Consider the following 17,032-nt stretch of genomic DNA (forward strand, 5'->3'; position numbering starts at 1 on the left):
GTGGAGGTACAGGCCCTAAGATCAACTCTCAGAAGTGTGTATGCATGGGAGGCAGATGTCTGCTACCCCCTCGGACATGGGATTTGGAACTTAGCTATATTGTGATTGAAGAAGGCCATTGGAAATCGCTGTATTCAACTCAGATACACGGGAGTTCAGGCCCAGTGCTCACACATGCTTTTCCCGCAACCTCTCCCAACCGCTAAAATTAGGATGTTAGCAGCTACTCCTACAGTCAGGCAGGATGCGGGAGGGTTCTGCCCTGTCCTCAGCTCTCACAGAGAAGCATGTCTTGAAGCCAGCTGTCAACTAGCTGCATTCCTATGGCAGTGAGAAGGTAGCAGTATTCTGAGTCAGGAGGTTCCAAGATTACCAGTCGACTGCACCTTAGGATACCCTCCAGGTCTGCATTGTTACCCTGCGTCTCAGAAGCCTCTGGCAAACGTCTCTGCTGAAGACCTGCGAAACTCTCTCTGCAGGCAGTGTGGAACTGTGAGGGACTGAGGCTGAGCTCAACTCTCAGAAGTAAGATGGTTTTGGACAAGGCGTTCAGCTACCCTCTCACGTATGGAACTTAGTATGTAGCACCAGTCTACCACAGGAATTACTAGGAAATCGCTGAACTGAGCTTGGAGGCACTAGTCTTGTGTGCCGGGTGATTCCAATTACCTCTCCCAGCAATTCCGTCAAACAGCGAGCCTAGGCCTTTCAGAAGCCAAGGGTACCAGCAGGCTGGATGTGGAGGTACAGGCCATAAGCTCAACTCTCAGAAGTGTATATGCATGGGAGGCAGATGTCTGCTACCCACTCGGACATGGGAGTTGGAACCTGGCTACACTGTGATTGAAGAAGGCCATTGGAAATCGCTGTATTCAACTCAGATACACGGGAGTTCAGGCCCAGTGCTCACACATGCTTTTCACGCAACCTCTCCCAGCCACTAACATAAGGATGTTAGCAGCTACTCCTACAGTCAGGCAGGATGCAGGAGGGTTCTGCCCTGTCCTCAGCTCTCACAGGGAAGCATGTCTTGAAGCCAGCTGTCAACTAGCTGCATTCCTATGGCAGTGAGAAGGTAGCAGTACTCTGAGTCAGGAGGTTGCAAGATTACCACTCAACTGCACCTGAAGATACCCTCCAGGTCTGCATTGTTAACTTGTACTCAGAAGCCTCTGGCAATCGTCTCTGCTGAAGACGTGTGAAACTCACTCTGCAGGCAGTGTGGAACTGTGAGGGACTGAGGGTGAGCTCAACTCTCAGAAGTAAGATGCTTTTGGACAAGGCGTTCAGCTACCTTCTCACATATGGAACTTAGTATGTAGCACCTGTCTACCACAAGAATAACTGGGAAATCGTGAATTGAGCTTGGAGGCACTCGTCTTGTGTGCCGGGAGATTCCAATTACCTCTCCCAGCACTTCCGTCTAACAGCGAGCCTAGACCTTTTAGAAGCCAAGGGTACCAGCAGGCTGGCTGTGGAGGTACAGGCCATAAGCTCAACTCTCAGAAGTGTGTATGCATGGGAGGCAGATGTCTGCTACCCACTCGGACATGGGATTTGGAACCTAGCTGTATTGTGATTGAAGAAGGCCATTGGAAATCGCTGTATTCAACTCAGATACACGGGTGTTCAGGCCCAGTGCTCACACATGCTTTTCCCGCAACCTCTCCCAGCCACTAACATTAGGATGTTAGCAGCTACTCCTACAGTCAGGCAGCATGCGGGAGGGTTCTGCCCTGTCCTCAGCTCTCACAGGGAAGCATGTCTTGAAGCCAGCTGTCAACTAGCTGCATTCCTATGGCAGTGAGAAGGTAGCAGTGTTCTGAGTCAGGAGGTTCCAAGATTACCACTCTACTGCACCTGGGGATACCCTCCAGGTCTGCATTGTTACCCTGCGTCTCAGAAGCCTCTGGCAAACGTCTCTGCTGAAGACCTGCGAAACTCACTCTGCAGGCAGTGTGGGACTGTGAGGGACTGAGGCTGAGCTCAACTCTCAGAAGTAAGATGATTTTGGACAAGGCGTTCAGCTACCCTCTCACGTATGGAACTTAGTATGTAGCACCAGTCTACCTCAGGAATTACTAGGAAATCGCTGAACTGAGCTTGGAGGCACTAGTCTTGTGTGCCGGGTGATTCCAATTACCTCTCCCAGCACTTCCGTCAAACAGCGAGCCTAGGCCTTTTAGAAGCCAAGGGTACCAGCAGGCTGGATGTGGAGGTACAGGCCATAAGCTCAACTCTCAGAAGTGTGTATGCATGGGAGGCAGATGTCTGCTACCCACTCGGACATGGGATATGGAACCTGGCTACACTGTGATTGAACAAGGCCATTGGAAATCGCTGTATTCAACTCAGATACACGGGAGTTCAGGCCCAGTGCTCACACATGCTTTTCCCGCAACCTCTCCCAGCCACTAACATAAGGATGTTAGCAGCTACTCCTACTGTCAGGCAGGATGCGGGAGGGTTCTTCCCTGTCCTCAGCTCTCACAGGGAAGCATGTCTTGAAGCCAGCTGTCAACTAGCTGCATTCCTATGGAAGTGAGAAGGTAGCAGTACTCTGAGTCAGGAGGTTCCAAGATTACCACTCTACTGCACCTGGAGATACCCTCCAGGTCTGCATTGTTAACTTGTACTCAGAAGCCTCTGGCAATCATCTCTGGTGAAGACGTGTGAAACTCACTCTGCAGGCAGTGTGGAACTGTGAGGGACTGAGTGTGAGCTCAACTCTCAGAAGTAAGATGCTTTTGGACAAGGCGTTCAGCTACATTCTCACATATGGAACTTAGTATGTAGCACCTGTCTACCACAAGAATTACTGGGAAATCGTGAATTGAGCTTGGAGGCACTCGTCTTTTGTGCCGGGAGATTCCAATTACCTCTCCCAGCACTTACGTCAAACAGCGAGCCTAGGCCTTTTAGAAGCCAAGGGTACCAGCAGGCTGGCTCTGGAGGGACAGGCCATAAGCTCAACTCTCAGAAGTGTGTATACATGGGAGGCAGATGTCTGCTACCCGCTCGTACATGGGATTTGGAAGCTAGCTACACTCTGGTTGAGGAAAGCCGTTGGAAATCGCTGTATTCAACTCAGATACACGGGAGTTCAGGCCCGTGCTCACACATGCTTTTCCCGCAACCTCTCCCAGCCACTAACATTAGGATGTTAGCAGCTACTCCTACAGTCAGGCAGCATGCGGGAGGGTTCTGCCCTGTCCTCAGCTCTCACAGGGAAGCATGTCTTGAAGCCAGCTGTCAACTAGCTGCATTCCTATGGCAGTGAGAAGGTAGCAGTATTCTGAGTCAGGAGGTTCCAAGATTACCAGTCGACTGCACCTGGGGATACCCTCCAGGTCTGCATTGTTACCCTGCGTCTCAGAAGCCTCTGGCAAACATCTCTGCTGAAGACCTGAGAAACTCACTCTGCAGGAAGTGTGGGACTGTGAGGGACTGAGGATGAGCTCAACTCTAAGAAGTAAGATGGTTTTGGACAAGGCGTTCAGCTACCCTCTCACGTATGGAACTTAGTATGTAGCACCAGTCTACCACAGGAATTACTAGGAAATCGCTGAACTGAGCTTGGAGGCACTAGTCTTGTGTGCCGGGTGATTCCAATTACCTCTCCCAGCACTTCCGTCAAACAGCGAGCCTAGGCCTTTTAGAAGCCAAGGGTACCAGCTGGCTGGCTGTGGAGGTACAGGCCATAAGCTCAACTCTCAGAAGTGTATATGCATGGGAGGCAGATGTCTGCTACCCACTCGGACATGGGAGTTGGAACCTAGCGATATTGTGATTGAAGAAGGCCATTGGAAATCGTTGTATTTAACTCAAATACACGGGAGTTCTGGCCCAGTGCTCCCACATGCTTTTCCCGCAACCTCTCCCAGCCACTTACATAAGGATGTTAGCAGCTACTCCTACTGTCAGGCAGGATGCGGGAGGGTTCTGCCCTGTTCTCAGCTCTCACAGGGAAGCATGTATTGAAGCCAGCTGTCAACTAGCTGCATTCCTATGGCAGTGAGAAGGTAGCAGTACTCTGAGTCAGGAGGTTCCAAGATTACCACTCTACTGCACCTGGAGATACCCTCCAGGTCTGCATTGTTAACTTGTACTCAGAAGCCTCTGGCAAACGTCTCTGGTGAAGACGTGTGAAACACACTCTGCAGGCAGTGTGGAACTGTGAGGGACTGAGGGTGATCTCAACTCTCAGAAGTAAGATGCTTTTGGACAAGGTGTTCAGCTACCTTCTCACATATGGAACTTAGTATGTAGCACCTGTCTACCACAAGAATTCCTGGGAAATCGTGAATTGAGCTTGGAGGCACTCCTCTTGTGTGCCTGGAGTTTCCAATTACCTCTCCCAGCACTTCCGTCAAACAGCGAGCCTACGCCTTTTAGAAGCCAAGGGTACCAGCAGGCTGGATGTGGAGGTACAGGCCATAAGCTCAACTCTCAGAAGTGTATATGCATGGGAGGCAGATGTCTGCTACCCACTCGGACATGGGAGTTGGAACCTAGCTATACTGTGATTGAAGAAGGCCATTGGAAATCGCTGTATTCAACTCAGATACACTGGAGTTCAGGCCCAGTGCTCACACATGCTTTTCCCGCAACCTCTCCCAGCCACTAACATAAGGATGTTAGCAGTTACTCCTACAGTCAGGCAGGATGCGGGAGGGTTCTGCCCTGTCCTCAGCTCTCACAGGGAAGCATGTCTTGAAGCCAGCTGTCAACTAGCTGCATTCCTATGGCAGTGAGAAGGTAGCAGTATTCTGAGTCAGGAGGTTCCCAGATTACCAGTCGACTGCACCTGAGGATACCCTCCAGGTCTGCATTGTTACCCTGCGTCTCAGAAGCCTCTGGCAAACATCTCTGCTCAAGACCTGCGAAACTCTCTCTGCAGGCAGTGTGGAACTGTGAGGGACTGAGGCTGAGCTCAACTCTCAGAAGTAAGATGGTTTTGGACAAGGCGTTCAGCTACCCTCTCACGTATGGAACTTAGTATGTAGCACCAGTCTACCACAGGAATTACTAGGAAATCGCTGAACTGAACTTGGAGGCACTAGTCTTGTGTGCCGGGTGATTCCAATTACCTCTCCCAGCACTTCCGTCAAACAGCGAGCCTAGGCCTTTTAGAAGCCAAGGGTACCAGCAGGCTGGCTGTGGAGGTACAGGTCATAAGCTCACTCTCAGAAGTGTATATGCTTGGGAGGCAGATGTCTGCTACCCACTCGGACATGGGAGTTGGAAACTAGCTACACTGTGATTCAAGAAGGCCATTGGAAATCGCTGTATTCAAGTCAGATACACGGGAGTTCAGGCCCAGTGCTCACACATGCTTTTCGCGCAACCTCTCCCAGCCACTAACATAAGGATGTTAGCGGCTACTCCTACAGTCAGGCAGGATGCGGGAGGGTTCTGCTCTGTCCTCAGCTCTCACAGGGAAGCATGTCTTGAAGCCAGCTGTCAACTAGCTGCATTCCTATGGCAGTGAGAAGGTAGCAGTACTCTGAATCAGGAGGTTCCAAGATTACCACTCTACTGCACCTGGAGATACCCTCCAGGTCTGCATTGTTAACTTGTACTCAGAAGCCTCTGGCAAACGTCTCTGGTGAAGGCGTGTGAAACTCACTCTGCAGGCAGTGTGGAACTGTGAGGGACTGAGGGTGAGCTCAACTCTCAGAAGAAAGACGCTTTTGGACAAGGAGTTCAGCTACCTTCTCACATATGGAACTTAGTATGTAGCACCTGTCTACCACAAGAATAACTGGGAAATCGTGAATTGAGCTTGGAGGCACTCGTCTTGTGTGCCGGGAGATTCCAATTACCTCTCCCAGCACTTCCGTCAAACAGCGAGCCTAGGCCTTTTAGAAGCCAAGGGTAACAGCAGGCTGGCTGGGGAGGTACAGGCCATAAGCTCAACTCTCAGAAGTGTGTATGCATGGGAGGCAGATGTCTGCTACCCGCTCGTACATGGGATTTGGAACCTAGCTACACTCTGGTTGAGGAAAGCCGTTGGAAATCGCGGTATTCAACTCAGATACACGGGAGTTCAGGCCCAGTGCTCACACATGCTTTTCCCGCAACCTCTCCCAGCCACTAACATTAGGATGTTAGCAGCTACTCCTACAGTCAGGCAGCATGCGGGAGGGTTCTGCCCTGTCCTCAGCTCTCACAGGGAAGCATGTCTTGAAGCCAGCTGTCAACTAGCTGCATTCCTATGGCAGTGAGAAGGTAGCAGTACTCTGAGTCAGGAGGTTCCAAGATTACCACTCTACTGCACCTGGAGATACCCTCCAGGTCTGCATTGTTAACTTGTACTCAGAAGCCTCTGGCAAACATCTCTGGTGAAGACGTGTGAAACTCACTCTGCAGGTAGTGTGGAACTGTGAGGGACTGAGTGTGAGCTCAACTCTCGAAGTAAGATGCTTTTGGACAAGGCGTTCAGCTACCTTCTCACATATGGAACTTAGTATGTAGCACCTGTCTACCACAAGAATTACTGGGAAATCGTGAATTGAGCTTGGAGGCACTCGTCTTGTGTGCCGGGAGATTCCAATTACCTCTACCAGCACTTACGTCAAACAGCGAGCCTAGGCCTTTTAGAAGCCAAGGGTACCAGCAGCCTGGCTGTGGAGGGACAGGCCATAAGCTCAACTCTCAGAAGTGTGTATGCATGGGAGGCAGATGTCTGGTACCCGCTCGTACATGGGATTTGGAACCTAGCTACACTCTGGTTGAGGAAAGCCGTTGGAAATCGCTGTATTCAACTCAGATACACGGGAGTTCAGGCCCAGTGCTCACACATGCTTTTCCCGCAACCTCTCCCAGCCACTAACATTAGGATGTTAGAGCTACTCCTACAGTCCGGCAGCATGCGGGAGGGTTCTGCCCTGTCCTCAGCTCTCACAGGGAAGCATGTCTTGAAGCCAGCTGTCAACTAGCTGCATTCCTATGGCAGTGAAAAGGTAGCAGTATTCTGAGTCAGGAGGTTCCAAGATTACCAGTCTACTGCACCTGGGGATAACCTCCAGGTCTGCATTGTTACCCTGCGTCTCAGAAGCCTCTGGCAAACGTCTCTGCTGAAGACCTGCGAAACTCACTCGGCAGGCAGTGTGGAACTGTGAGGGACTGAGGCTGAGCTCAACTCTCAGAAGTAAGATGGTTTTGGACAAGGCGTTCAGCTACCCTCTCACGTATGGAACTTATTATGTAGCACCAGTCTACCACAGGAATTACTAGGAAATCGCTGAACTGAGCTTGGAGGCACTAGTCTTGTGTGCCGGGTGATTCCAATTACCTCTCCCAGCACTTCCGTCAAACAGCGAGCCTAGGCCTTTTAGAAGCCAAGGGTACCAGCAGGCTGAATGTGGAGGTACAGGCCATAAGCTCCACTCTCAGAAGTGTATATGCATGGGAGGCAGATGTCTGCTACCCACTCGGACATGGGAGTTGGAACCTGGCTACACTGTGATTGAAGAAGGCCATTGGAAATCGCTGTATTCAACTCAGATACACGGGAGTTCAGGCCCAGTGCTCACACATGCTTTTCCCGCAACCTCTCCCAGCCACTAACATTAGGATGTTAGCAGCTACTCCTTCAGTCAGGCAGCATGCGTGAGGGTTCTGGCCTGTCCTCACCTCTCACAGGGAAGCATGTCTTGAAGCCAGCTGTCAACTAGCTGCATTCCTATGGCAGTGAGAAGGTAGCAGTATTCTGAGTCAGGAGGTTCCAAGATTACCAGTCGACTGCACCTGGGGATACCCTCCAGGTCTGCATTGTTACCCTGCGTCTCAGAAGCCTCTGGCAAACGTCTCTGCTGAAGACCTGCGAAACTCACTCTGCAGGCAGTGTGGAACTGTGAGGGACTGAGGGTGAGCTCAACTCTCAGAAGTAAGATGCTTTTGGACAAGGCGTTCAGCTACCTTCTCACATATGGAACTTAGTATGTAGCACCTGTCTACCACAAGAATTACTGGGACATCGTGAATTGAGCTTGGAGGCACTCGTCTTGTGTGCCGGGAGATTCCAATTACCTCTCCCAGCACTTCCGTCTAACAGCGAGCCTAGGCCTTTTAGAAGCCAAGGGTACCAGCAGGCTGGCTGTGGAGGTACAGGCCATAAGCTCAACTCTCAGAAGTGTGTATGCATGGGAGGCAGATGTCTGCTACCCACTCGGACATGGGATTTGGAAACTAGCTATATTGTGATTGAAGAAGGCCATTGGAAATCGCTGTATTCAACTCAGATACACGGGTGTTCACGCCCAGTGCTCACACATGCTTTTCCCGCAACCTCTCCCAGCCACTAACATTAGGATGTTAGCAGCTACACCTACAGTCAGGCAGGATGCGGGAGGTTTCTTCCCTGTCCTCAGCTCTCACAGGGAAGCATGTCTTGAAGCCAGCTGTCAACTAGCTGCATTCCTATGGCAGTGAGAAGGTAGCAGTATTCTGAGTCAGGAGGTTCCAAGATTACCAGTCGACTGCACCTGGGGATACCCTCCAGGTCTGCATTGTTACCCTGCGTCTCAGAAGCCTCTGGCAAACGTCTCTGCTGAAGACCTGCGAAACTCACTCTGCAGGCAGTGTGGAACTGTGAGGGACTGAGGCTCAGCTCAACTCTCAGAAGTAAGGTGGTTTTGGACAAGGCGTTCAGCTACCCTCTCACGTATGGAACTTAGTATGTAGCACCAGTCTATCACAGGAATTACTAGGAAATCGCTGAACTGAGCTTGGAGGCACTAGTCTTCTGTGCCGGGTGATTCCAATTACCTCTCCCAGCACTTCCGTCAAACAGCGAGCCTAGGCCGTTTAGAAGCCAAGGGTACCAGCAGGCTGGATGTGGAGGTACAGGCCATAAGCTCAACTCTCAGAAGTGTATATGCATGGGAGGCAGATGTCTGCTACCGACTCGGATATGGGAGTTGGAACCTAGCTACACTGTGATTGAAGAAGGCCATTGGAAATCGCTGTATTCAACTCAGATACACGGGAGTTCAGGCCCAGTGCTCACACATGCTTTTCGCGCAACCTCTCCCAACCACTGACATAAGGATGTTAGCAGCTACTCCTACTGTCAGGCAGGATGCGGAGGGTTCTGCCCTGTCCTCAGCTCTCACAGGGAAGCATGTCTTGAAGCCAGCTGTCAAATAGCTGCATTCCTATGGCAGTGAGAAGGTAGCAGTATTCTGAGTCAGGAGGTTCCAAGATTACCAGTCGACTGCACCTGGGGATACCCTCCAGGTGTGCATTGTTACCCTGCGTCTCAGAAGCCTCTGGCAAACGTCTCTGCTGAAGACCTGCGAAACTCACTCTGCAGGCAGTGTGGAACTGTGAGGGACTGAGGCTCAGCTCAACTCTCAGAAGTAAGATGGTTTTGGACAAGGCGTTCAGCTACCCTCTCACGTATGGAACTTAGTATGTAGCACCAGTCTACCACAGGAATTACTAGGAAATCGCTGAACTGAGCTTGGAGGCACTAGTCATGTGTGCCGGGTGATTCCAATTACCTCTCCAAGCACTTCCGTCAAACAGCGAGCCTAGGCCTTTTAGAAGCCAAGGGTACCAGCAGGCTGGATGTGGAGGTAAAGGCCATAAGCTCAACTCTCAGAAGTGTGTATGCATGGGAGGCAGATGTCTGCTACCCTCTCGGACATGGGATATGAAACCTGGCTACACTCTGATTGATGAAAGCCTTTGGAAATCGCTGTATTCAACTCAGATACACGGGAGTTCAGGCCCAGTGCTCACACATGCTTTTCGCGCAACCTCTCCCAGCCACTAACATAAGGATGTTAGCAGCTACTCCTACAGTCAGGCAGGATGCGGGACGGTTCTGCCCTGTCCTCAGCTCTCACAGGGAAGCATGTCTTGAAGCCAGCGTCAACTAGCTGCATTCCTATGGCAGTGAGAAGGTAGCAGTACTCTGAGTCAGGAGGTTCCAAGATTACCACTCTACTGCACCTGGAGATACCCTCCAGGTCTGCATTGTTAACTTGTACTCAGAAGCCTCTGGCAAACGTCTCTGGTGAAGACGTGTGAAACTCACTCTGCAGGCAGTGTGGAACTGTGAGGGATTGAGGGTGAGCTCAACTCTCAGAAGTAAGATGCTTTTGGACAAGGCGTTCAGCTACCTTCTCACATATGGAACTTAGTATGTAGCACCTGTCTACCGCAAGAATTACTGGGAAATCGTGAATTGAGCTTGGAGGCACTTGTCTTGTGTGCCGGGTGATTCCAATTACCTCTCCCAGCACTTCCGTCAAACAGCGAGCCTAGGCCTTTAAGAAGCCAAGGGTACCAGCAGGCTGGCTGTGGAGGTACAGGCCATAAGCTCAACTCTCAGAAGTATGTATGCATGGGAGGCAGATGTCTGCTACCCACTCGGACATGGGAGTTGGAACCTAGCTATATTGTGATTGAAGAAGGCCATTGGAAATCGCTGTATTCAACTCAGATACACGGGAGTTCAGGCCCAGTGCTCACACATGCTTTTCCCGCAACCTCTCCCAGCCACTAACATAAGGATGTTAGCAGCTACTCCTACAGTCAGGCAGGATACGGGAGGGTTCTGCCCTGTCCTCAGCTCTCACAGGGAAGCATGTCTTGAAGCCAGCTGTCAACTAGCTGCATTCCTATGGCAGTGAGAAGGTAGCAGTACTCTGAGTCAGGAGGTTCCAGGATTACCACTCTACTGCACCTGGAGATACCCTCCAGGTCTGCATTGTTAACTTGTTCTCAGAAGCCTCTGGCAATCGTCTCTGGTGAAGACGTGTGAAACTCACTCTGCAGGCAGTGTGGAAGTGTGAGGGACTGAGGGTGAGCTCAACTCTCAGAAGTAAGATGCTTTTGGACAAGGCGTTCAGCTACCTTCTCACATATGGAACTTAGTATGTAGCACCTGTCTACCACAAGAATTACTGGGAAATCGTGAATTGAGCTTGGAGGCCTTCGTCTTGTGTGCCGGGAGATTCCAATTACCTCTCCCAGCACTTCCGTCAAACAGCGAGCCTAGGCCTTTAGAAGCCAAGGGTACCAGTAGGCTGGATGTGGAGGTACAGGCCATAAGCTCAACTCTCAGAAGTGTGTATGCATGGGAGGAAGATGTCTGCTACCCGCTCGTACATGGGATTTGGAACCTAGCTACACTCTGGTTGAGGAAAGCCGTTGGAAATCGCTGTATTCAACTCAGATACACGGGAGTTCAGGCCCAGTGCTCACACATGCTTTTCCCGCAACCTCTCCCAGCCACTAACATTAGGATGTTAGCAGCTACTCCTACAGTCAGGCAGCATGCCGGAGGGTTCTGCCCTGTCCTCAGCTCTCACAGGGAAGCATGTCTTGAAGCCCGCTGTCAACTAGCTGCATTCCTATGGCAGTGAGAAGGTAGCAGTATTCTGAGTCAGGAGGTTCCAAGATTACCAGTCGACTGCACCTGGGGATACCCTCCAGGTCTGCATTGTTACCCTGCGTCTCAGAAGCCTCTGGCAAACGTCTCTGCTGAAGACCTGCGAAACTCACTCTGCAGGCAGTGTGGAACTGTGAGGGACTGAGGCTCAGCTCAACTCTCAGAAGTAAGATGGTTTTGGACAAGGCGTTCAGCTACCCTCTCACGTATGGAACTTAGTATGTAGCACCAGTCTATCACAGGAATTACTAGGAAATCGCTGAACTGAGCTTGGAGGCACTAGTCTTGTGTGCCGGGTGATTCCAATTACCTCTCCCAGCACTTCCGTCAAACAGCGAGCCTAGGCCGTTTAGAAGCCAAGGGTACCAGCAGGCTGGATGTGGAAGTACAGGCCATAAGCTCAACTCTCAGAAGTGTATATGCATGGGAGGCAGATGTCTGCTACCGACTCGGATATGGGAGTTGGAACCTAGCTACACTGTGATTGAAGAAGGCCATTGGAAATCGCTGTATTCAACTCAGATACACGGGAGTTCAGGCCCAGTGCTCACACATGCTTTTCGCGCAACCTCTCCCAGCCACTGACATAAGGATGTTAGCAGCTACTCCTACTGTCAGGCAGGATGCGGAGGGTTCTGCCCTGTCCTCAGCTCTCACAGGGAAGCATGTCTTGAAGCCAGCTGTCAAATAGCTGCATTCCTATGGCAGTGAGAAGGTAGCAGTATTCTGAGTCAGGAGGTTCCAAGATTACCAGTCGACTGCACCTGGGGATACCCTCCAGGTGTGCATTGTTACCCTGCGTCTCAGAAGCCTCTGGCAAACGTCTCTGCTGAAGACCTGCGAAACTCACTCTGCAGGCAGTGTGGAACTGTGAGGGACTGAGGCTCAGCTCAACTCTCAGAAGTAAGATGGTTTTGGACAAGGCGTTCAGCTACCCTCTCACGTATGGAACTTAGTATGTAGCACCAGTCTACCACAGGAATTACTAGGAAATCGCTGAACTGAGCTTGGAGGCACTAGTCATGTGTGCCGGGTGATTCCAATTACCTCTCCCAGCACTTCCGTCAAACAGCGAGCCTAGGCCTTTTAGAAGCCAAGGGTACCAGCAGGCTGGATGTGGAGGTAAAGGCCATAAGCTCAACTCTCAGAAGTGTGTATGCATGGGAGGCAGATGTCTGCTACCCTCTCGGACATGGGATATGAAACCTGGCTACACTCTGATTGATGAAAGCCTTTGGAAATCGCTGTATTCAACTCAGATACACGGGAGTTCAGGCCCAGTGCTCACACATGCTTTTCGCGCAACCTCTCCCAGCCACTAACATAAGGATGTTAGCAGCTACTCCTACAGTCAGGCAGGATGCGGGACGGTTCTGCCCTGTCCTCAGCTCTCACAGGGAAGCATGTCTTGAAGCCAGCGTCAACTAGCTGCATTCCTATGGCAGTGAGAAGGTAGCAGTACTCTGAGTCAGGAGGTTCCAAGATTACCACTCTACTGCACCTGGAGATACCCTCCAGGTCTGCATTGTTAACTTGTACTCAGAAGCCTCTGGCAAACGTCTCTGGTGAAGACGTGTGAAACTCACTCTGCAGGCAGTGTGGAACTGTGAGGGACTGAGGGTGAGCTCAACTCTCAGAAGTAAGATGCTTTTGGACAAGGCGTTCAGCTACCTTCTCACATATGGAACTTAGTATGTAGCACCTGTCTACCGCAAGAATTACTGGGAAATCGTGAATTGAGCTTGGAGGCACTTGTCTTGTGTGCCGGGTGATTCCAATTACCTCTCCCAGCACTTCCGTCAAACAGCGAGCCTAGGCCTTTAAGAAGCCAAGGGTACCAGCAGGCTGGCTGTGGAGGTACAGGCCATAAGCTCAACTCTCAGAAGTATGTATGCATGGGAGGCAGATGTCTGCTACCCACTCGGACATGGGAGTTGGAACCTAGCTATATTGTGATTGAAGAAGGCCATTGGAAATCGCTGTATTCAACTCAGATACACGGGAGTTCAGGCCCAGTGCTCACACATGCTTTTCCCGCAACCTCTCCCAGCCACTAACATAAGGATGTTAGCAGCTACTCCTACAGTCAGGCAGGATACGGGAGGGTTCTGCCCTGTCCTCAGCTCTCACAGGGAAGCATGTCTTGAAGCCAGCTGTCAACTAGCTGCATTCCTATGGCAGTGAGAAGGTAGCAGTACTCTGAGTCAGGAGGTTCCAGGATTACCACTCTACTGCACCTGGAGATACCCTCCAGGTCTGCATTGTTAACTTGTTCTCAGAAGCCTCTGGCAATCGTCTCTGGTGAAGACGTGTGAAACTCACTCTGCAGGCAGTGTGGAAGTGTGAGGGACTGAGGGTGAGCTCAACTCTCAGAAGTAAGATGCTTTTGGACAAGGCGTTCAGCTACCTTCTCACATATGGAACTTAGTATGTAGCACCTGTCTACCACAAGAATTACTGGGAAATCGTGAATTGAGCTTGGAGGCCTTCGTCTTGTGTGCCGGGAGATTCCAATTACCTCTCCCAGCACTTCCGTCAAACAGCGAGCCTAGGCCTTTAGAAGCCAAGGGTACCAGTAGGCTGGATGTGGAGGTACAGGCCATAAGCTCAACTCTCAGAAGTGTGTATGCATGGGAGGAAGATGTCTGCTACCCGCTCGTACATGGGATTTGGAACCTAGCTACACTCTGGTTGAGGAAAGCCGTTGGAAATCGCTGTATTCAACTCAGATACACGGGAGTTCAGGCCCAGTGCTCACACATGCTTTTCCCGCAACCTCTCCCAGCCACTAACATTAGGATGTTAGCAGCTACTCCTACAGTCAGGCAGCATGCCGGAGGGTTCTGCCCTGTCCTCAGCTCTCACAGGGAAGCATGTCTTGAAGCCCGCTGTCAACTAGCTGCATTCCTATGGCAGTGAGAAGGTAGCAGTATTCTGAGTCAGGAGGTTCCAAGATTACCAGTCGACTCCTCCTGGGGATACCCTCCAGGTCTGCATTGTTACCCTGCGTCTCAGAAGCCTCTGGCAAACGTCTCTGCTGAAGACCTGCGAAACTCACTCTGCATGCAGTGTGGAACTGGGGGGACTGAGGCTGAGCTCAACTCTCAGAAGTAAGATGGTTTTGGACAAGGCGTTCAGCTACCCTCTCACGTATGGAACTTAGTATGTAGCACCAGTCTACCAGAGGAATTACTAGGAAATCGCTGAACTGAGCTTGGAGGCACTAGTCTTGTGTGCCGGGTGATTCCAATTACCTCTCCCAGCACTTCCGTCAAACAGCGAGCCTAGGCCTTTTAGAAGCCAAGGGTACCAGCAGAATGGATGTGGAGGTACAGGCCATAAGCTCAACTCTCAGAAGTGTATATGCATGGGAGGCAGATGTCTGCTACCCACTCGGACATGGGAGTTGGAACCTAGCTACACTGTGATTGAAGAAGGCCATTGGAAATCGCTGTATTCAACTCAGATACACGGGAGTTCAGGCCCAGTGCTCACACATGCTTTTCCCGCAACCTCTCCCAGCCACTAACATAAGGATGTTAGCAGCTACTCCTACAGTCAGGCAGGATGCGGGAGGGTTCTGCCCTGTCCTCAGCTCTCACAGGGAAGCATGTCTTGAAGCCAGCTGTCATCTAGCTGCATTCCTATGGCAGTGAGAAGGTAGCAGTACTCTGAGTCAGGAGGTTCCAAGATTACCACTCTACTGCACCTGGAGATACCCTCCAGGTCTGCATTGTTAACTTGTACGCAGAAGCCTCTGGAATCGTCTCTGGTGAAGACGTGTGAAACTAACTCTGCAGGCAGTGTGGAACTGTGAGGGACTAAGGGTGAGCTCAACTCTCAGAAGTAAGATGCTTTTGGACAAGGCGTTCAGCTACCCTCTCACGTATGGAACTTAGTATGTAGCACCAGTCTACCACAGGAATTACTAGGAAATCGCTGAACTGAGCTTGGAGGCACTAGTCTTGTGTGCCGGGTGATTCCAATTACCTCTCCCAGCACTTCCGTCAAACAGCGAGCCTAGGCCTTTTAGAAGCCAAGGGTACCAGCAGGCTGGATGTGGAGGTACAGGCCATAAGCTCAACTCTCAGAAGTGTGTATGCATGGGAGGCAGATGTCTGCTACCCACTCGGACATGGGAGTTGGAACCTAGCTATATTGTGATTGAAGAAGGCCATTGGAAATCGCTGTATTCAACTCAGAAACACGGGAGTTCAGGCCCAGTGCTCACACATGCTTTTCGCGCAACCTCTCCCAGCCACTAACATAAGGATGTTAGCAGCTACTCCTACAGTCAGGGAGCATGCGGGAGGGTTCTGCCCTGTCCTCAGCTCTCACAGGGAAGCATGTCTTGAAGCCAGCTGTCAACTAGCTGCATTCCTATGGCAGTGAGAAGGTAGCAGTACTCTGAGTCATGAGGTTCCAGGATTACCACTGTACTACACCTGGAGATACCCTCCAGGTCTGCATTGTTAACTTGTACTCAGAAGCCTCTGGCAATCGTCTCTGGTGAAGACGTGTGAAACTCACTCTGCAGGCAGTGTGGAACTGTGAGGGACTGAGGGTGAGCTCAACTCTCAGAAGTAAGATGCTTTTGGACAAGGCGTTCAGCTACCTTCTCACATATGGAACTTAGTATGTAGCACATCTCAACACAAGAATTACTGGGAAATCGTGAATTGACCTTGGAGGCACTCGTCTTGTGTGCCGGGAGATTCCAATTACCTCTCCCAGCAATTCCGTCAAACAGCGAGCCTAGGCCTTTTAGAAGCCAAGGGTACCAGCAGGCTGGCTGTGGAGGTACAGGCCATAAGCTCAACTCTCAGAAGTGTGTATGCATGGGGGGCAGATGTCTGCTACCCGCCCGTACATGGGATTTGGAACCTAGCTACACTCTGGTTGAGGAAAGCCGTTGGAAATCGCTGTATTCAACTGAGATACACGGGAGTTCAGGCCCAGTGCTCACACATGCTTTTCCCGCAACCTCTCCCAGCCACTAACTTTAGGATGTTAGCAGCTACTCCTACAGTCAGGCAGGATGCGGGAGGGTTCTGCCCTGTCCTCAGCTCTCACAGGGAAGCATGTCTTGAAGCCAGCTGTCAACTAGCTGCATTCCTATGGCAGTGAGAAGGTAGCAGTACTCTGAGTCAGGAGGTTCCAAGATTACCACTCTACTGCTATTGGAGATACCCTCCAGGTCTGCATTGTTAACTTGTACTCAGAAGCCTCTGGCAAACGTCTCTGGTGAAGACGTGTGAAACTCACTCTGCAGGCAGTGTGGAACTGTGAGGGACTGAGGGTGAGCTCAACTCTCAGAAGTAAGATGCTTTTGGACAAGGCGTTCAGCTACCTTCTCACATATGGAACTTAGTATGTAGCACCTGTCTACCACAAGAATTACTGGGAAATCGTGAATTGAGCTTGGAGGCACTCGTCTTGTGTGCCGGGAGATTCCAATTACCTCTCCCAGCACTTCCGTCAAACAGCGAGCCTAGGCCTTTTAGAAGCCAAGGGTACCAGCAGGCTGGCTGTGGAGGTACAGGCCATAAGCTCAACTCTCAGAAGTGTGTATGCATGGGAGGCAGATGTCTGCTACCCACTCGGACATGGGAGTTGGAACCTAGC

This window comes from Canis lupus, chromosome 28 (genome assembly GCF_048164855.1).
Source record: "Canis lupus baileyi chromosome 28, mCanLup2.hap1, whole genome shotgun sequence".
Lineage (NCBI taxonomy): Eukaryota > Metazoa > Chordata > Mammalia > Carnivora > Canidae > Canis > Canis lupus.